We start from the raw sequence: 22,601 nt of genomic DNA on the forward strand, positions 1-22,601 counted from the left end.
TGGCTACAATTCTAAAAACTGGGCATTAAGGATTTCTTTGGCTCTGGGTTCACATAAGGGCTTTTAAATGGGCTTGTAAATGTACTTTCTGACTACCTTCTGTCCCTAGAATAGACCCAGGTGCAATGTTTTTTAACAGGATTGGAATCAGATTTATGAAAGGAGTAGATCTTTTAGTCCAATAGGATCAAGCCTATTTATTTCCTTTAGCCTACTACAATCCAGCCTATTCATAGAAAATAAGATAGATTCTATGGCTATTCTCATTTACACTAGAATTTAATGTGCATTTTTTTTTTTTTTTTTTATCATTCAGTTTTATTGAGATTTAACAGTATTACAGAATGCAAGGAGATAAACAGCAAATATTATTGCATATAAGGGATTAAAGATTTGACATGTAAGTTATAGATTTTAAGACTCATCAAAATATAACTAGTTCTAGCGAAATCATATAGAAAAAAGGACAGTCACAGGTAGTGTTGACTGTAAAAATACATTTTTCTGACATACGATAAAAAAAATGTAAAACTGTATATAGTTTTGAACCGTGGTATTTAATGTGTATTATATTGTTAGATCCTAAACAGCATCCTCAGAGTTAGATGTCATTATTTAATCGCCATTGCATAAAAGTTGACACTGAGTTGAATGGGATTACTCACAGCTACTCAAGAGTTGTTGACAATAACAAGTACTGTCAATAATTTCACAGTTAATGACATCCCCCACCCTCATGTGACAGCCTTGGGCCATTCAGGACCCATGCATTTTAATGTGGGTGGGCACGTGGTATGTCACTTATCTCTATTAGGTGTACTAGGGGTGTGCAGAGCACCAAAGTGACACTGAACAGGTGGCAAAGAGAAGCATGGGCCCTGGAGGCTGGAAAGATACCTTGGGGATTCCTAGGATTTCCAGCCTTCTTTAACCATCTTCAGCCTGGGCCAGTTCTGACATTTCTCTCATACATGTAAAAATCCCTGGAGAATAAAATGGTTGTTGCATTTTTTTTATGTTGTACTATATTTGTGCAGCAGTTTATCGAACACAACTTTTCAGGTAAAATACACTTTAATGAATTCTAGTTTATCAATAATATAATACCCAGTTTGGGCAAAATATAACAGATGAGGTTACAGATACCCAACATGTTACGCTTTAAAATTTCTGACATCACAAAGAGGGAGAAACAATAGAAGTTCCTCTCACTCTGTCTAGGGCATCCAATGCGACAGGTCCCATTAGTACCAGGCTCCTCGGTGGGACGGAAGAACTTGGTAAATGTGGGAAGTGGCTGGGGGGAGAACACCCTTCCACCACCTGTAAAAGTTATTAGGTGACTGTACAGCTCAACCACTTTTACATTGTAGCGAATTGTCAGCTCTAAAAAATGATATCTTGATCATGGCTGCAGTTTCAACCATGATCCACATATCACTGCTCCTATTCGAGGATGTACAAGTACATCCTAAGGATAGGAAACAAATTTGGACCGTCAAAAAAGACCACTTCAGTATGATTAAAGTAAAACTGTGACCATGCTATGGACATTAATTTATTTACAAGTTTCTAACAAGCAGTAAATGAGCTTTAAAACAAGCCCTTACTGACCTCCTCTGTGTTTATATTAGAGATACATTATATTACCAAAAGTATTGGGACACCTTCCTTTACACGCACATGAACTTTAATGGCATCCGAGTCTTAGTCCATAGGGAGTTGACCCACCCTTTGCAGCCATAACAGCTTCAACTCTACTGGGAAGGCTGACCACACGGTTTAGGAGTGTGTCTATGAGAATGTTTTACCATCCTTCCAGAAGCGTATTTGTGAGGTGGACGGGAAGGCCTGGCTCACAGTATCCGCTCAAATTCATCCCAAAAGTGTTCTTTAGGGCTGAGGTCAAACTCGCTCATCCATGTCTTTAAAGACCTTGCTTTGTGCACTAATTCAAATCATTTGGTGAAGGGGGGATTTTGGTGTGGGGTTGGTTTTCAGGGGTTGGGCTTGGCCCCTTAGTTCCAGTAAACGGAACTCTTAAGGCATCAGCATACCAATACATTTTGGCCAAATTCGTGCTCCCAACTTTGTGGGAACATTTCTTCCTGTTCCAACATGAATGCACACCAGTGCACAAAGCAAGGTCCATAAAGACGGATGAGCAAGTATGGGGTGGAGGAACTTGACTGGTCTGCACAAAGTCCTGACCTCAACTCAAAAGAACACCTTTGGGATGAATTAGAGAGGAGAATGTGAGCCATGCCTTCTCATCCAACATCAGTGCCTGACCTCACAAATGTGCTTCTGGAATAATGGTCAAACATTCCCATAGACACACTCCTAAACCTTGTGGACAGCCTTCCCAGAAGAGTTGAAGCTGTTAAAGCTGCAAAGAGTGGGCCAACTCAATATTGAACCCTACAAACTAAGACTGGGATGCCAATAAATGCCAATGCCAATAAAGTTCATGTGGGTGGCAGGCATCCCAATACTTTTAGTAATATAGTGTATAAAGGCTAGCAGGCATGCCTATGTTCCACTTGTAGAGTGAAGTAAAATTAATTCAGCCATTGAAAACAAAAGTGAAAATTTTGGATGAACTTTTTCAAAATATTTGCAGCAACACAAGTAAGTTAATGCTTCTTATGAAGTTCATGTACTTATTTTTCAGAAATTGTAAATATATGAATGTCCATAGCCTGGTCACAGTTCCACTGCGTATGCCATTTTATAGATAATATACTAATATAATAATAGTATTATTTATATTTGGTTTAGGTTTAGGATTAGGTTTGTTCTTAAGTTAAATTTGTTTGTCAGGACAGGTAAATTTTTTAAGTGTAACATTTTTTGTATAGCATAGAGAAGGGTTAACATCCCTGTATCATTTGTTTTGCTGTCTGTGCCCCTGTTCAGAAGATTTCACCTCACTTTCTGTGCCTATGACAATTGGATTTTAAAAAATTTGGGTTGCGGAAACAAGGATTGGTAATAACACTTTAGTGGAGACACCTTTTTCTCATGATAACTCATATGCCCTGTACACACGGTCGGATTTTCCGACGGAAAAAGTGCGATCGGATTGTGTTGTTGGAAATTCCGATTGTGTGTGGGCTTCATCGGACTTTTTCCGTCGGAATTTCTGACACACAAAGTTTGAGAGCAGGCTATAAAATTTTCCGACAACAAAATCTGATTGGTTAAATTCCAATCATGTGTACACAATTCCGACGCACAAAGTGCCATGCATGCTCAGAATAAATTAAGAGACGAAAGCTGTTGGCTACTGCCCCGTTTATAGTCCCGACGTACGTGTTTTATGTCACCGCGTTCAGAATGATCGGATTTTACGACAACTTTGTGCGACCATGTGTATGCAAGACAAGTTTGAGCCAACATCCGTCGGAAAAAATCCATGGATTTTGTTGTCTGAATGTCCGATCAATGTCCGATCTTGTGTACAGGGCATTATGCCACGTAAACACGAGCGGACTTTTCGTCTGGACTGGTCCGACTGACTTTTCGACAGACTTTCAACTGACTTTCCCAACGAACGGACTTGCCTACACATGATCACACCAAAGTCCGACGGATTCGTACGTGATGACGTACGACCGGACTAAAATAAGGAAGTTCATAGCCAGTAGCCAATAGCTGCCCTAGCGTTGGTTTACATCCTTCGGACTAGCATACAGACGAGCGGATTTTTCGATAGGAACTGGGTCCGGCGGAGTTCCAACGTAAAGATTTGAAACATGTTCCAAATCTAAAGTCCGTCAGATTTTCGACCGAAAAAGTCCGCTGCAGGTCCGTCGGACCAGTCCAGTCGACAAGTCGGCTCGTGTGTACGTGGAATAACAGGAGTGAATTTCCCTTCCTAGGGGTAGATTCTGTTGTCCCCCTCCGTTTGTAAGTAGGAGTCGTTTGTATGTCAGATGTTTGTAACCCGGGGACTGCCTGTACTTAGGAGGGCCCTACAAATAAAATCTTGAAATCTAATGTAATTATTAATTAATTTTATAACTAAAAAAAATCAGTTTGAGTGGTAGTATTTTGATTCATTGAGGCGGATTTACTAAAGTAGTTGAGAATGTTCACACAATAAATTGTTTTTCAGTTACATGCAAAAGTACATATTGAGTTTTCCATTAAGTGTATGTTCTGAATAGAAGGACATTTCCATTTTAATTACATAAAACCAATGTTTTCTGTGAAGCATGTACATGCAAGCAAACATTTAAAGTGACGCTAAACAATATTCTTATTCTATAAAAATAATCCATACACATCCACTACTTAAAGTGTAAGTAAACCCCCCTATCGCTTTTAGGCCAAGGAAGCTGCCATCTTGGCCTCTGTTTAATCTACAACTGCCATGATGCTGCACATGTGATCAGTTTAGACACCAGCCATTGGATGGTTTGACAGTTTGGTTGAGAGCACAACCAATGGGAATGTTACATTTTTGGCACGTGCTGGAAATTAAACTGTTTTATGGATGGGTTTACTTCCTCTTTAAAGCGGAACTATACTGCATTGTAATTAATTTTTGATATTCAAAGCAAATTCCCCCATTTATTCATGTCTCTGTGCTTTATTTTGCTGAGAAATCACTTTGAAAAATACACCCCTAGCATTTCTAGCCGTGGCCATCTTGATTAAGGACAGATGATTCATGTAGCATTTACTTCCTGGAATCCATCTGCCCTTAGCTCAGGACAGGCAGGACGGTGTGCTTATCTGAGAAATCCCCTCCTTCCCTCCTTCAGATGAAAGAAAAAAATGCCCATGAAGACCTCTGGGATGTATGACATCATTTTGGACAAGTAACGATAAAATGGATGTGCTATCCCTTTAAGTGTGATATACCCTGTGCAATAATCTATGCAATAATCTAATTTATCATACACTATCAGAAAAAAACATGTTATGTGACATAAATCTCAAATCAATACATATCAAATATAAATCAATTGATATGCAAAAAAAAAAAAAAAATTACATAAAATGAATCATGTGATCAAAAATTCTTAAACCCATATCAAGTGCAATTAATGAAAATTTAAATAAATAATAAAAATAATTAAAAGAGTCCAAAAGTTCATGAAATATGCCAAACTGATGGCATGAACGATCCACCCAAAGATAATATTACTCAACGTGCTCCACCACCTTCAAGTGTACAAACGCCTTACTGGAGAGATCAGACCTCTATTTTATAGAAGGTTGTTCTAGCATGGATGAAATAAACCCAAGGATTTACAGCAGCAGTAGCCCATACCAATAGATAGCTGAAGCATCTCTCCAAGGACAGCAACATCCTACCACCTCAATCGCATACAAGTCACTAAGATAGAACAAATACAAACTCCATGGCCCAGTATCAAATAAAAACAATAATTTATTAAGTAAAATTACTCACACTGCAAGCAATAAATTAACGTGATACATCAAACAACAATCATGGCATTTGCAGCACTGTCTGGCCCACAGTGTGCATGATGACGTCATGAGTGAGCTCCACCCAGCGTGTTTCATGTCAAAACATGTCTTTCGGGGAAGGCAGCATGACATCATTTCGGCCTAGGCCAGAACAAATCAAGTTATAAAACGCTGCGCTATCAAAATGATACATATAAATATATAATTAATAAAGTGGTATTGTGCTCTCTCGTATAAAATGTCCAAAATACTATACATTAATGTGCAATAAATTTCAATAAATAAATGAATTAATAAGAGTACTTCAATAAGCCTGTGAAAAATATATATAAATATTTCAAAATATTTGTGCAATATTCAAACAAATAATAAATAAATATTTCAAGAAAAAAAATCATCCATGCGATTCAGTGCTGCATCCATGCAATGCAGTGCTGTATCTCTGTAATTCAGTGATAGTGCAATGTTTAAACAATATTAGATAAAAAATTCCACAGAAATATCATCCATACGATTCAGTGCTGCATCCATGTAATTCAATGTTGCATCTGTGCGATTCGGTGCTGTGTAGCTTAGTGATATGATCAAATTAACAGTCCATAAATATTCAAAAATTGATCCATGTCTTTCAGTGAACACAAAGTAAAGTACTGTGTGCTCATATAAGTGCTCCTCCCCAGGTGATAGCCCCTCACCTTAGGGCGTGTGACCTTGTGATTAAGCTTGGTTAAAATGCGCCTTAGAACCTCTATGGGTTCGGTATTGTATGCTGGATCCTGGATAGGTTACACTTGTGCCTCTGTTCCTCACAGCAGTCCAGTTTATACCTCGGTATATCAATATAAAGAGAACTTCATGGTGCAGTATGTATTACCTTTATTTAAAATCACAATAAAAACCCACAATGTGTACTCACAATGTCAAGGCGCTTACAGTGCACCACTCTAAAACAGCGGTAACGATCGGGTGACGGCAGCCGGTAAGGGGGTGGTGTACTAATCATTCCCAACAGATGGTGTGTGTAGCATTCCGTTCTGTACCCTTCCCCTACGTGTGTGGATACAAGGGGTATTTCGTAGCTTCATCAGGAAGCAAGTGAAGAAATGTAAAAAGAGGCTAAAACAAGGGAATATAATATACCTTCCTATCTATGTACCAGGGCCGTCTTTAATTTTGATTGGGCCCTGGGCAAACATTTTCTTGGGCCCCCCCCTCCATTCTGAGACATACAAAAAACAGCAGGTAGATTCAAAATCAGTTTACTGCAGCAGATCACACAGCGATTGCAATTGTTTGCCAGAGGTTACAGCCTATCCTTACTGCTCACTGGCTGGTTTCTAGACGTTACAACACATAATTTCTGCTTGCTGATTGATTGCTAGAGGTTAATGTACATTATTAGCGCTCACTAATTGGTTGCTAGGGGTTACAGCACATCATTACCACTTACTGATTGGTTGCTAGAGATTAAAGCAGATCACTACTGATTGCTGATTGGTTGCTAGAGGTTAATGCACATCATTACCTCTCGCTGAGCAGTGGAGCAATCCCAAATAATTGAGCAGGTAAAGGGGCACATTAATACACATACTACAGGAGAGTGTCAGAGAGTGCAGACATACTACAGGAGAGGATCAGAGACTGCGGACATACTGCAGGAGACAATCAGAGACTGCGGACATACTGCAGGAGATTACCAGAGACTGCGGACATACTGCAGGAGACAATCAGAGACTGCGGACATACTGCAGGAGACAATCAGAGACTGTGTACATACTGCAGGAGATTAACAGAGACTGCGGACATACAGCAGGAGATTGCCAGAGACTGCAGACATACTGCAGGAGATTACCAGAGACTGCGGACATACTGTAGGAGACAATCAGAGACTGTGGATTAGGGATGAGCCGAACAGCCCCCGGTTTGGTTTGCACCAGAACCTGCGAGCGGACTGAAAGTTCGCAGGAACGTTAGAACCCCATTGACGTCTATGCGACTGGAACGTTTGAAATAAAAAGTGCTAATTTTAAAGGCTAATTTGCAGGGTATTGTTCTAAAAAGGGTTTGGGCACCCGGGTCCTGCCCCAGTGGACATGTATCAATGCAAAAAAAACTTTAAAAAAGGCTGTTTTTTCAGGAGCAGTGATTTTAATGATGCTTAAAGTTAAAAAAAAAAAAAGTGAAATATTCCTTTAAATATCGTACCTGGGGGGTGTCTATAGTATGCCTGTAAAGTGGCGCGTGTTTCCCGTGCTTAGAACAGTCCCTGCACAAAATGTCATTTTTAAAGGAAAAAAGTCATTTAAAACTGTTTACGGCTTTAATGTAATGTCGGGTCCTGGCAATATGGATGAAAATCAGTGAGGCAAAGAGCATGGGTACCCCCCAGTCCATTACCAGGCCCTTTGGGTCTTCTATGGATATTAAGGGGAACCCCGCACCTAAATTAAAAAAAGGAAAGGCGTGTGGCCACCAGGCCCTATATACTCTGAACAGCAGTATACAGGCGGTGCAAACAAGACAGGGACTGTAGGTTTGTTGTTAAGTAGAATCTGTTTGTAATTTTGAACTGGTACATTTTTAACGTGTTTAGCTCCAGCCAAAAAATCTATTTTAAGCTTTTTGGAAAACCTAGGGAAGGGTTATCACCCCTGTGAGATTTGTTTTGCTGTCTGTGCTCCTCTTCAGAAGATTTCACCTCATTTTTTGTCCCAATGACAAATGTTTTTTGAAAATTTGGGTTTTTTTGTGAAACAAGGATTGGTGATAAAACATCAGTGGAAAGGAGAAACATTTTTCCCATATTAACTCTTATAGGAGAGAAGTTCCCTTCCTAGGGGTAGATTTCATCTCACTTCCTGTTTTCTCCTTCCGTTTGCAAGTAGGAGTCGTTTGTAAGTTGGATGTTTGAAAGTAGGGGCCTGCCCTATATAAATTTGGGTCTTAGGTGTTGTTGTGGCCACAACACTATAAGCCCTCACAGGGCCCTGCTGTGAAATATTAGATCAAGAATTGTAATTACATGCCCCTGTAGAACAGGGGCAGAAAAATTGGGCCTTTGGTGGTGGTGGTGCTAGTGCCACAACACTGTAAGTCCTCACTCGCTCTTGGTGGGCGCAGAAACGGGCCCTGCTGTGAAATATTAGATCAAGAATTGTAATTACATGGGCCTGTTGAACAGGGGCTGAAAAATTGGGCCTTAGGCATTGGTGCTGGTGCCACAACACTGCAACCCCTCACAGATACTCTAGTTGGAATGCAGAAACGAGCCCTGCTGCAAAGTATTGCATCAAAAATTGTAATTACACGCCCCTGTTAAACAGGGGCTGAAAAATTGGGCCTTAGGCACTGGTGCTGGTGCCACAACACTGCAACCCCTCACAGATACTCTAGTTAAAATGCAGAAATAAGCCCTGCTGCAAAGTATTGCATCAAAAATTGTAATTACATGCCCCTGTTAAACAGGGGCTGAAAAATTGGGCCTTAGGCACTGGTTCTGGTGCCACAACACTGCAACCCCTCACAGACACTCTAGTTGGAACGCAGGAACGAGCCCTGCTGCAAAGTATTGCATCAAAAATTGTAATTACACGCCCCTGTTAAACAGGGGCTGAAAAATTGGGCCTTAGACACTGGTGGTGGCACCCAGAACCAAAAATGTTCTTACAAGCTATCAGCGTGATCATTGAGGAGGAAGAGGATAATTACTCAGGATAGTCACTCAGCATCAGCATAGGCAGTCTTTGAAGGGATCTGAGATTTAAAAAAAAATGATTCGGTTACATCAGCATCAGGTGCTTGGTAGCTGGTGGTGATCCAAGACTGATTAATTTTTATGAAGGTCAGTTGATCGACCGAGTCGGTGGACAGACGCACCCTGTGATCTGTTACAAAGCCTCCAGCAGCACTGAATGTGCGTTCCGAAAGAACGCTGGAGGCAGGACAGGCCAGTAGCGCAATTGCATACTGTGCAAGCTCTGGCCAGTGATCCATCCTCAAGACCCAGTAACCCAGAGGAGGCCATGCAGCGTAGGTTTGCTGAGGCATTCTGTCCGTAGTCCTCTGGGTCACTAAGGACGACATGGTCCGCAGCCACCTCCTCCCAGCCACGTACAAGTCCATGTGTTTCTTGGGACTGATCCCTTAAAGACTGCTGCTGATGCTTAGTGCCAGGCTCCACCTCCATACTGACACAATCCTCCTCCTCATCCTCTTCCTGTGTGATCGGCGGGCACGCAGGAACACTGTCTGGATAAAGGGGGCACTGCTCATCATCCTCGTGGCCTCCTCAAATGGTGACAGGACAGTGCATGCATCCCTGATCATGGCCCACAGGCGTTGGGAAAAAAAACAAGCTCCACTGACCCTGTCCTGGTGCCATAGTTGAGTTCCACCTGGTGGGCATGTCACAGATTAGGCGGTTCTTGGGCAGGTTAAACTCCTTTTGGAGGTCTGCCAGCCGAGCACTGGCATTATATGACCGGCGGAAATGCACACAGACTTTCCTGGCCTGCCTTAGGACATCCTGTAAGCCCGGGTTCCTGCCCAAGAACCGCTGCACCACCAAGTTAGGGCACATGGGTCATTTGTCCCTGTCGGAGGGCAGAGAGGAGGTTGGTACCATTGTCGCAAACCACCATTCCTGCCTTAAGTTGGCGTGGCGTCAACCACCTCTGAACCTGCCCCTGCAGAGCTGACAGAACCTCTGCCCCAGTGTGGCTCCTGTCCCCCAAGCACGCCAGCTTAAACACCGCATGGCTTCTTTTGGCCTGCTTACTTGCGTAGCCCCTTGAACAGCTATGGAGCACCGCTGGTTCCGACGACAAAGCACAGGAAGAGGCCATAGAGGAAGAAGAAGAGGAGGGGGTGGAGAAGAGAGGTGTGTCACAATCATTAGTAGTGGCATTTTGGAGGCGTGGTGGTGGAACATCCTCCAACACTACTGCACCTTGTCCTGCATCCTTCTCAGCTGCCAGCAGAGTCACCCAATGCGCGGTGAAACTCAGGTAACCTCCCTGTCCATGCCTGCTGGACCATAAATCAGCGGTAATATGCACCTTACCGCTGACCGCCCTGTCCAGTGAGGCATGGACATTGCCTTCCACATGCCGGTAGAGAGCCGGAATCGCCTTCGGTGATAAAAAGTGGCGTTTGGGTACCTGCCACTGAGGAACCGCACATTCCACAAACTCATGGAAGGGGACAGAGTCTACCAACTGAAAAGGAAGCAGTTGAAGTGCTAGCAATTTTGCCAAGCTAGCATTCAACCGCTGGGCATGTGGATGGCTGGGAGCGAACTTCTTTCGGCGGTGCAGCAGCTGGGGCAGGGAAATTTGCCTGGTACAATCTGACGTTGGTGTACCGAAAGCAGATTGCCCACAAGTACTTGGCTGTGACACACCTAATTCTACACCTTCATTCCTCTCAGTGCAGGTCTCAGAGAGGACTGAAGGTATAGTGGGGTTGGAGAGCTCAGTTGATGAGGAGCAAGGAGAGGTCCTCTTTGTTCTTTGGTGTGGGTCTTTTAAATACGTTTGCCAACGAACTGCATGGCAGGTCAACATATGTCTGGTCAAGCATGTGGTGCCCAAGCGGGAGATGTTTTGGCCACGCGAGATACGCTTGAGACATATGTTGCAAATAGCAGCGGTGCGATCTGATGCACTCATTTCAAAAAAGGCCCACACCAAAGAACTTTTTGAATAACGCGCAGAGACTGCAGCGCCCTGCACATGCGGAGCTTTGGGGTGTGATGCAGTCAGTGTGCTGCCCTTAGGCTGGCCCCTGGATGGCATCCTGCCTCGTTGGTGATGTGCCGCCTCCTCCTCCTCTCTCCTATCAGGCACCCATGTTGAGTCAGTGACCTCATCATCCCCTCCCTCCTCATCACTGGAGCAAACCTGGCAGTATGCTGCAGCAGGGGGAGCATGACTGCCAGATTGCTGTCCTTCTTGGGCACCCACTCTGTCCGTGCTCACGTTACTGCCTTCATCTAGCTCAGTATCATTATCAGAGCCTTTTAAACGCTGGGCATCCTCCTGGAGCATGTACCCAACACTGTGGTCAAAGAGTTCGAGGGACTCCTCAGGAGGACATGGTGGGGCTAAGGAAGGAGTCACTGATGCCATTGAGCCGAAGGAAGAGGGTGCGTTGGCAGCTGCTTTGCCAGACAAAGTACCCTGAGCATGGGTGAGAGAGGATGAAGAGGATGAGGATGGCTTGGTCATCCACTCGACCAAGTCTTCCGTAGGTTGCGGCTCAACACGGCCAGCTGCCAAAAAAAAGGCCAAGCATGTCCCACGGCCACGTGCTGATGATGATGCACCGTCTCCACGACCAGCACTGTTGCCTCTAGACACAGAGCCTGCTTGCCCTCTTTTATTGGCTTGTGACTGTCTGCTTCTCCTGGTTGGCCATCCAGACATACTAATGGCCTGCAGTGAGATGAAGCTGCACTAAGCTGGAGTAGATATATATATATATATATATATATATATATATATATATATATACTGATACTGCAGCTAGCAAAATCAACTGCCTGCCTGTAGTATGAGAACACCAACAATCTTCAACAGGTAGCTTTAGATGAACACTGTGCAGAGGTCGCACTACACTAACTTGTAGCTTTAGCTGAACACTGTGCAGAGGACGCACTACACCAACGTTAAAATAATGTAGCTGCCTGCGGTAGTGATAGGACCAGGAAAACACCACCAACCTTCTACAGGTAGCTTTAGCTGAACACTGTGCAGAGGTCGCACTAGACTAACGTGTAAATAATGTAGCTGCCTGCAGTAGTGATAGGATCAGGAAAACACCACCAACATTCTACAGGTAGCTTTAGCTGAACACTGTGCAGAGGTCGCACTACACTAACTTGTAGCTTTAGCTGAACACTGTGCAGAGGACGCACTACACCAACGTTAAAATAATGTAGCTGCCTGCGGTAGTGATAGGATCAGGAAAACACCACCAACCTTCTACAGGTAGCTTTAGCTGAACACTGTGCAGAGGTCACACTAGACAAATATGTAAACAATGTAGCTACCTGCAGTAGTGATAGGATCAGGAAAACACCACCAAACTTCTAAAGATAGCTTTAGCTGAACACTGTGCAGAGGACGCACTACACTAATGTTAAAATTATGTAGCTGCCTGCGGTAGTGATAGGATCAGGAAAACACCACCAAACATCTACAGGTAGCTTTAGCTTAACACTGTGCAGAGGTCACACTACTCTAACTTGTAGATTCAGCTGAACACTGTGAGGAGGACGCACTACACTAACTCGCAGCTTTAGCTAAACACTGTGAGGAGGACGCACTACACTAACTTGTAGCTTTAGCTGAACACTGTGCAGAGGTCGCACTACACTAACTTGTAGCTTTAGCTGAACACTGTGAGGAGGACGCACTACACTAACTTGTAGCTTTAGCTGAACACTGTGAGGAGGACGCACTACACTAACTTGTAGCTTTAGCTGAACACTGTGAGTATGACGCACTACACTAACTTGTAGCTTTAGCTGAACACTTTGCACTACACTAACTTGTAGCTTTAGATGAACACTGTTCAGAGGATGCACTACACTAACTTGTAGCTTTAGCTGAACACTGTTCAGAGGACGCACTACACTAACTTGTAGCTTTAGTTGAACACTGTGCAGAGATCGCAGTACACTAACTTGTAGCTTTAGCTGAACACTGTGAGGAGGACGCACTACACTAACTTGTAGTTTTAGCTGAACACTGTGAGGAGGATACACTACACTAACTTTTAGCTTTAGCTGAACACTGTGCACTACAGTAACTTGTAGCTTTAGCTGAACACTGTTCAGAGAATGCACTACACTAACTTGTAGCTTTAGCTGAACACTGTGCAGAGGTCGCACTACACTAACTTGTAGCTTTAGCTGAACACTGTGAGGAGGACGCACTACACTAACTTGTAGCTTTAGCTGAACACTGTGCACTACACTAACTTGTAGCTTTAGCTGAACACTGTCAGAGGACGCACTACACTAACTTGTAGCTTTAGCTGAACACTGTTCAGAGGACGCACTACACTAACTTGTAGCTTTAGCTGAACACTGTGCAGAGGTCGCACTACACTAACTTGTAGCTTTAGCTGAACACTGTGAGGAGGACGCACTACACTAACTTGTAGCTTTAGCTGAACACTGTGAGGAGGATGCACTACACTAACTTGTAGCTTTAGCTGAACAGTGTGCACTACACTAACTTGTAGCTTTAGCTGAACACTGTCAGAGGACGCATTACACTAACTTGTAGCTTTAGCTGAACACTGTTCAGAGGACGCACTACACTAACTTGTAGCTTTAGCTGAACACTGTGCAGAGGTCACACTACACTAACTTGTAGCTTTAGCTGAACACTGTGAGGAGGACGCACTACACTAACTTGTAGCTTTAGCTAAACACTGTGAGGAGGATGCACTACACTAACTTGTAGCTTTAGCTGAACACTGTGCACTACACTAACTTGTAGCTTTAGCTGAACACTGTCAGAGGACGCACTACACTAACTTGTAGCTTTAGCTGAACACTGTTCAGAGGACGCACTACACTAACTTGTAGCTTTAGCTGAACACTGTGCAGAGGTCGCACTACACTAACTTGTAGCTTTAGCTGAACACTGTGAGGAGGACGCACTACACTAACTTGTAGCTTTAGCTGAACACTGTGAGGAGGATGCACTACACTAACTTGTAGCTTTAGCTGAACAGTGTGCACTACACTAACTTGTAGCTTTAGCTGAACACTGTCAGAGGACGCATTACACTAACTTGTAGCTTTAGCTGAACACTGTTCAGAGGACGCACTACACTAACTTGTAGCTTTAGCTGAACACTGTGCAGAGGTCGCACTACACTAACTTGTAGCTTTAGCTGAACACTGTGAGGAGGACGCACTACACTAACTTGTAGCTTTAGCTGAACACTGTGAGGAGGATGCACTACACTAACTTGTAGCTTTAGCTGAACACTGTGCAGAGATCGCACTACACTAACTTGTAGCTTTAGCTGAACACTGTGCAGAGGACGCACTACACCAACGTTAAAATAATGTAGCTGCCTGCGGTAGTGATAGGATCAGGAAAACACCACCAACCTTCTACAGGTAGCTTTAGCTGAATACTGTGCAGAGGTCACACTAGACAAATATGTATACAACGTAGCTACCTGCGGTAGTGATAGGATCAGGAAAACACCACCAAGCTTCTAAAGATAGCTTTAGCTGAACACTGTGCAGAGGACGCACTACACTAATGTTAAAATTATGTAGCTGCCTGCGGTAGTGATAGGATCAGGAAAACACCACCAAACATCTACAGGTAGCTTTAGATGAACACTGTGCAGAGGTCGCACTACACTAACTTGTAGCTTTAGCTGAACACTGTTCAGAGGACGCACTACACTAACTTGTAGCTTTAGCTGAACACTGTGCAGAGGTCGCACTACACTAACTTGTAGCTTTAGCTGAACTCTGTGAGGAGGACGCACTACACTAACTTGCAGCTTTAGCTGAACACTGTGAGGAGGACGCACTACACTAACTTGTAGCTTTAGCTGAAAACTGTGCAGAGGTCGCACTACACTAACTTGTAGCTTTAGCTGAACACTGTGAGGAGGACGCACTACACTAACTTGTAGCTTTAGCTGAACTCTGTGAGGAGGACGCACTACACTAACTTGTAGCTTTAGCTGAACACTGTGAGGAGGACGCACTACACTAACTTGTAGCTTTAGCTGAACACTGTGCACTACACTAACTTGTAGCTTTAGCTGAACACTGTCAGAGGACACACTACACTAACTTGTAGCTTTAGCTGAACACTGTTCAGAGGACGCACTACACTAACTTGTAGCTTTAGCTGAACACTGTTCAGAGGACGCACTACACTAACTTGTAGCTTTAGCTGAACACTGTGCAGAGGTCGCACTACACTAACTTGTAGCTTTAGCTGAACACTGTGAGGAGGACGCACTACACTAACTTGTAGCTTTAGCTGAACACTGTGAGGAGGATGCACTACACTAACTTGTAGCTTTAGCTGAACACTGTGCACTACACTAACTTGTAGCTTTAGCTGAACACTGTCAGAGGACGCATTACACTAACTTGTAGCTTTAGCTGAACACTGTTCAGAGGACGCACTACACTAACTTGTAGCTTTAGCTGAACACTGTGCAGAGGTCGCACTACACTAACTTGTAGCTTTAGCTGAACACTGTGAGGAGGACGCACTACACTAACTTGTAGCTTTAGCTGAACACTGTGAGGAGGACGCACTACACTAACTTGTAGCTTTAGCTGAACACTGTGCAGAGATCGCACTACACTAACTTGTAGCTTTAGCTGAACACTGTGCAGAGGACGCACTACACCAACGTTAAAATAATGTAGCTGCCTGCGGTAGTGATAGGATCAGGAAAACACCACCAACCTTCTACAGGTAGCTTTAGCTGAATACTGTGCAGAGGTCACACTAGACAAATATGTATACAACGTAGCTACCTGCGGTAGTGATAGGATCAGGAAAACACCACCAAGCTTCTAAAGATAGCTTTAGCTGAACACTGTGCAGAGGACGCACTACACTAATGTTAAAATTATGTAGCTGCCTGCGGTAGTGATAGGATCAGGAAAACACCACCAAACATCTACAGGTAGCTTTAGATGAACACTGTGCAGAGGTCGCACTACACTAACTTGTAGCTTTAGCTGAACACTGTTCAGAGGACGCACTACACTAACTTATAGCTTTAGCTGAACACTGTGCAGAGGTCGCACTACACTAACTTGTAGCTTTAGCTGAACTCTGTGAGGAGGACGCACTACACTAACTTGCAGCTTTAGCTGAACACTGTGAGGAGGACGCACTACACTAACTTGTAGCTTTAGCTGAAAACTGTGCAGAGGTCGCACTACACTAACTTGTAGCTTTAGCTGAACACTGTGAGGAGGACGCACTACACTAACTTGTAGCTTTAGCTGAACTCTGTGAGGAGGACGCACTACACTAACTTGTAGCTTTAGCTGAACACTGTGAGGAGGACGCACTACACTAACTTGTAGCTTTAGCTGAACACTGTGCACTACACTAACTTGTAGCTTTAGCTGAACACTGTCAGAGGACACACTACACTAACTTGTAGCTTTAGCTGAACACTGTTCAGAGGACGCACTACACTAACTTGTAGCATTAGCTGAACACTGTGCAGAGGTCGCACTACACTAACTTGTAGCTTTAGCTGAACACTGAGGAGGACGCACTACACTAACTTGTAGCTTTAGCCGAACACTGTGAGGAGGACGCACAACACTAACTTGTAGCTTTAGCTGAACACTGTGAGGATGACGCACTACACTAACTTGTAGCTTTAGCTGAACACTGTGAGGAGGACGCACTACACTAACTTGTAGCTTTAGCCGAACACTGTGAGGAGGACGCACAACACTAACTTGTAGCTTTAGCTGAACACTGTGAGGATGACACACTACACTAACTTGTAGCTTTAGCTGAACACTGTGAGGAGGACGCACTACACTAACTTGTAGCTTTAGCTGAACACTGCCAGAGGACGCACTACACTAACTTGTAGCTTTAGCTGAACACTGTGAGTATGACGCATTACACTAACTTGTAGCTTTAGCTGAACACTGTGAGGAGGACGCACTACACTAACTTGTAGCTTTAGCTGAGCACTGTGCACTACACTAACTTGTAGCTTTAGCTGAACACTGTCAGAGGACGCACTACACCTACTTGTAGCTTTAGCTGAACACTGTTCAGAGGACGCACTACACTAACTTGTAGCTTTAGCTGAACACTGTGCAGAGGTCGCACTACACTAACTTGTAGCTTTAGCTGAACACTGTGAGGAGGACACACTACACTAACTTGTACCTTTAGCTGAACACTGTGAGGAGGATGCACTACACTAACTTGTAGCTTTAGCTGAACACTGAGGAGGACGCACTACACTATCTTGTAGCTTTAGCTGAACACTGTGAGGATGACGCACTACACTAACTTGTATCTTTAGCTGAACACTGTGCACTACACTAACTTGTAGCTTTAGCTGAACACTGTCAGAGGACGCACTACACTAACTTGTAGCTTTAGCTGAACACTGTGAGGAGGACGCACTACACTAACTTGTAGCTTTAGCTGAACACTGTGAGGAGGATGCACTACACTAACTTGTAGCTTTAGCTGAACACTGTGAGGAGGACGTACTACACTAACTGTAAATAGTCTAACTGCCTGACTGTGGTACTAATAGGATGAGAAGAACACCAACAATTTTCTTCAGGTAGCTGTAAATACTGTAACAACACAAGCCTTCCTGTCAGTAGGAAGATAATAACAGGAATGGATCTAGCTAAACTGAATACAGTATATATATATATATATATATATATATATATATATATATATATATATATATATAATGTATATATATATATATATATTATGTATATATATATATATATATATATATATATATATATATATATATATATACACAACACCTGGGATGCATATATATACACAATACACTGTAAGTGCAGCTAACTCACTGACTGTCCTGCCTAATCTATCTAACTTAAATCAAATGACACTGTCTCTCTGTCTCTGTCTCTCAACGCCGGAACACACACTACACAGGGCCACTATGCAGGTGGCCTTATATATTGTGGGGGTGTACTAAACCCCCTGAGCCATAATTGGCCAAAGCCACCCTGGCTTTGGCCAATTACAGCTCTCTCTACAGACGACGCTGTGATTGGCCAAGCATGTGGGTCATAGTGCATGCTTGGCCAATCATCAGCCAGCAATGCACTGCGATGCCGCAGTGAATTATGGGCCGTGACGCACCACACGAATTTGGCGCGAACGGCCCATATCGTTCGCAATTCAGCGAAGGGGGGATTAGACGATGTTCGAGTCGAACATGGGTTCGACTCAAACACGAAGCTCATCCCTAGTGTGCAATTAGCAAGTTCTGCAAAGTTTGGGACGGGATAGATAAATTACTTTTATCTTTAACAGCTTTTCTTTGATCGTCAATGTTTCTTTTCATGTGTTCTCTCCCGCCCATTTAAACTGCTAGTTATATTCCATTGTGTGCTGACGTGAGGTGTGGCCAAGAATACAGAAAATTGCTATCAAATACTTACTGTAATTTTCCTTTCCTGGACTATCCTCACGTTAGCACAGGATTCCCTCTCTAGTGGCCTGTTGCAGGCTAAGTTATCTAAAACTTCAGTGAGGGAGGGGCTGTCTTTTATTTAGCTATGAAGAATTGGTCATTTGCGCTCCAGAGGAGGCGTTAACCCCATTGTGTGCTGACGTAAGGATAGGCCAGGAAAGGAAAATTACGGTAAGTATTTGATAACAATTTTCTGTAATTCCAATAAAAGCATAAATCATACAGCAAATGTTGGTGAACAACAAAACACTGACGCATTTCACACCCAAAATTATAGCTATGATTAAGCACCAGTTTTGAGTGTGAAACGTGTCAGAGGGTTTTTGTTGTTCATCACCATTTGCTGTATGATTTATGATTTTATTGGAATAAAGAGTTTGCATCGGAGTGTGGCCATCCAGACAATTTATTTCCTTCCTACTCTTCCTGTTGCAAGCATGGTCTGATCTACATACAGAGACAGCAGATCAGCAGGGTAGATGATTTGTTCTTTGAACAGTACATTATACTTCTAAGTAATTGAATGTAGTTGTAATAGACACATACAAAGGTGCACACTGGAGGTTCAATATGGACATAAAGCATCAGCTGATTGCTGTCTGTGCTCTTTACTAATTTCTCCATCAGTTTAGCATTCAAATATTGCCTTTTTATGGCCAGCTGTTACCCAGGAATCTCAATTCAGAGAATATCCAGCTCCCTTTATTTATGTATATGACAATCACTAAGCAAACAGCAAGCACTCCTGTACCAAATGGTAGCAATTATAGAATAAGTCCTTATGACATATTTCTCAGTGGCATGCAGCTGAACATCAGTTGCTGCTGCCATATATTGCTCACACTTTTGCAAAGATGTCAATGTTATGAAGAAGAGAAACAACCCATGTGTATGTTTCTCTTAGAACACAAAGACATTTGTATCTTTAATCAGCTGCATGCAAGGAGGAATACCATTCTGCCCCATATGATTTTCATTAGAGGTTATGAAAGCAAAAGTGTGAATATAGGATCCTGACTGCGTGATGGTCACAGAAGCAACTCCACAGCTGCACATGTTATCCGCAGAGGGACCATCTGAGGATGGAGGATGATGACAGCATTGCAAAGACTTTGATAGCTTTGCATATTTTGGGGGCTTTGAAGAGCAAACATGTGGCTTTCTAACCAAACACAGCAATGAAAAGCACATTTACAATACTGGCATGGGAAATGGGATGTCTAAAATACAAATAAGAAATCATCAAGAACTGAAAGTAACTCTGAACTACGAGGATTGGACCCTAAAAATGTTAGGGTTACAAAAACTAAACAACAGGATAAGATGAACTGCTAAAAATATTCACAGACGTATATGTAAAAGTCTCCATAACTGCACATATGTAACCAAGGTGTGCAGAATTTTATTGGATGTTGCAGCACTTTTAGGCTTATATGAGACTGTATTCTTTAATAAGATAATTGGACTGGAAGTCAATTGGGCTAAAAAAAAAAAATAATCCTGACAAATCAACTTTGGTTCATTTATTCATATTTTATTTCTCATTTTTACAATACGATACTCGTATACAGGATAACACAGTGCTATACAGAGTACATAGGAGCATTTTCATCTATCCATACACCTAAAGAAAGTGTAGCGTTTAAAGTGATTGAGTGATAGTAAATGCTTTTTGAGGGATATTAAATGCTTTAAAAAAAAAAAACAGATTTATACTTACCAGCTCTATTGCACAGAACCTCTTCTTCTCATATCCCCCACTGGTGCTCCTGGCTCACCCTCTCTGGCAAATGCCCCCATAAAAAGCTGCTTGAAGGTGAGGTGCAGTGGCAATAATTACACAGTCAAGTGCAATAGAAAACTTGTATTGAAGTAATGCAGCAAAAGTTCACAGCAAACCCCGTGGGAAAACTGCCCAACTGAGTGCACTCACGGTTTTCAGCAACGTAAACAGAGCGGATTCTAGCTGGACTGACAGCATCTGTAGAGAGGGGCAGAATGCAGCCTGGCCGTCTTGTGCCCATCTCATGCCCAATTGGGAAGATGGCCAGAAGAATTGTATCCCTACTCTTTCACTCCTCATGAGGAACCTTTCCCTATCGCGAGTACCTTTACCTACACTAACCACTCGCATCAAGTGTACCAAAACCCAGGGACCAGGATTCTGCCACACCCAAGATGGTCGCCAGAGTCACATGGGTGACCAGCATCCAATTGGGTTGCTTCCCCAGTGAGACCCGGAAGTGTGAGAGAAGAGCTGCAGATGGGCACAGCGCTGGATTGAATGAGGGCTCAGGTAAGTGAACGGGGGTTGAGGTGGGATACCTAAATATTTTTTATCTTAATATAATGAATGCATTAAGGTAAAACATGTTTAGGCTTTGTAACCACTTTAATGTCCCTATCACAGTCATACATGCTGTAGAATCAATATGGCAAGATAAACCTAGCATCTTTTTGCTAGGTTTATCTCGCCATTTTTAAGATGTGGGAGGATGCAGGAACATGGGTAGAACTTGGGTATGTCTGGGCAAAACATATTCAATACATCTAAGCTATACATTTCCACATACACCGATTAGCCATAACTTTATGACCACCCATCTCATATCTCATATTGAGTAAGTCTCCCTTTTGCTGCCAATATGGCCCCTTTTTCTACCAAAACAGTCCTGACCCATCAATTCAAGGTTGCCACTAGACCTGTGAAGATATATTGTGGTATCTGGCACCAATTCATCAGAAGCAGATCCTTTAAGTCCTATAAGTTGTGAGGTGGGGCCTCTATTGATCGGACTTGTTTTTCCAGCACATTCCATAGATGCTCAATTGGATTGATATCTGTCTGGAGTTAACACCTCAAACTCATTGTTGTGTTTCTGAAATCATTCTTGAATCATTTGTGCAGTGTGGCAGGGTGGATTATCCTGCTGAAAGAGGCCACTGCCATCAGGGAATACTGTTTCCACTAACCTTCATTATAATGATTGATTATAATGAGATAATCAATGCTATTAACTTAACCTGTCAGTGGTCATAGAGTAATGGCTGAGCAGTGTATTTTATCCCTTTAAACACATTCCAAGTACAGAAATACCTATTGATCCTGCCAAAAATCCTGTGATTTTGGAACTTCCTGTTTGAGCTGACAACACAGTGTCTCTGCCGGTGCACTGAAATCCCAATCAGTGTTATCTGCCCCGAGATTTGTTATGCTGGACAACTCTCCCATGTGTTTTGGAGATGAGAAGATGAGGAGGAGGGTGTTCTGTGGCCCAACATAAAAGAGCTTTGGCAAAGCTGGCAACACTGGGATTTTGGTGCATTGTGAGCTCAAACAGAATGTTAGGAGCACACTGTACTTCTGTCAGGATCAATAGGTATTTTCCTGTACTTTCCGCATTTTTATAGTGATAAAACGTGTAAATGTGCATGTATTGGAAACATGTACTAAGTCATTTAAAAAAAAATTTCCTTCAGCTTGCTGAACATCTTTTTTGCCCACTCAAAGTGGGTGGGCAAGGATATGTGTCTCTACAAAGAAGGTGGTAGTGGGTTGGCATAAGACCATACTTAGAAGACAGGTGATGGATAGGTAGAATAGTCTGACCATTGCTCTAGAGCTGACAATTGCTTGAACAGACCTTTGTATGAAAGGTTGTGTAAATCTGAGAGACACCACTAGAGCTTGGCGCTGTCACTTGTGTAAAGATGGTGAGCAGGCAGGGAACAGTGTGAAGCTGGTAAGCAGTGAATTTCAGCTGGATGGAAAGCTTTAGCAGATTACACTGCTTTGGAGCTCCCTTAAGCTGGTTTAAATCTCAGCAGGGACAGGCCAAGATTCAAACCATGTACGGGTAGGCTGATGGTACCCAAGTTGATCAATCGATCAACTTAGGTACAACCAGCCTGTC

Source organism: Aquarana catesbeiana, linkage group LG05, assembly GCF_042186555.1.
Source record: "Aquarana catesbeiana isolate 2022-GZ linkage group LG05, ASM4218655v1, whole genome shotgun sequence".
NCBI classification, from domain to species: Eukaryota; Metazoa; Chordata; class Amphibia; order Anura; family Ranidae; genus Aquarana; species Aquarana catesbeiana.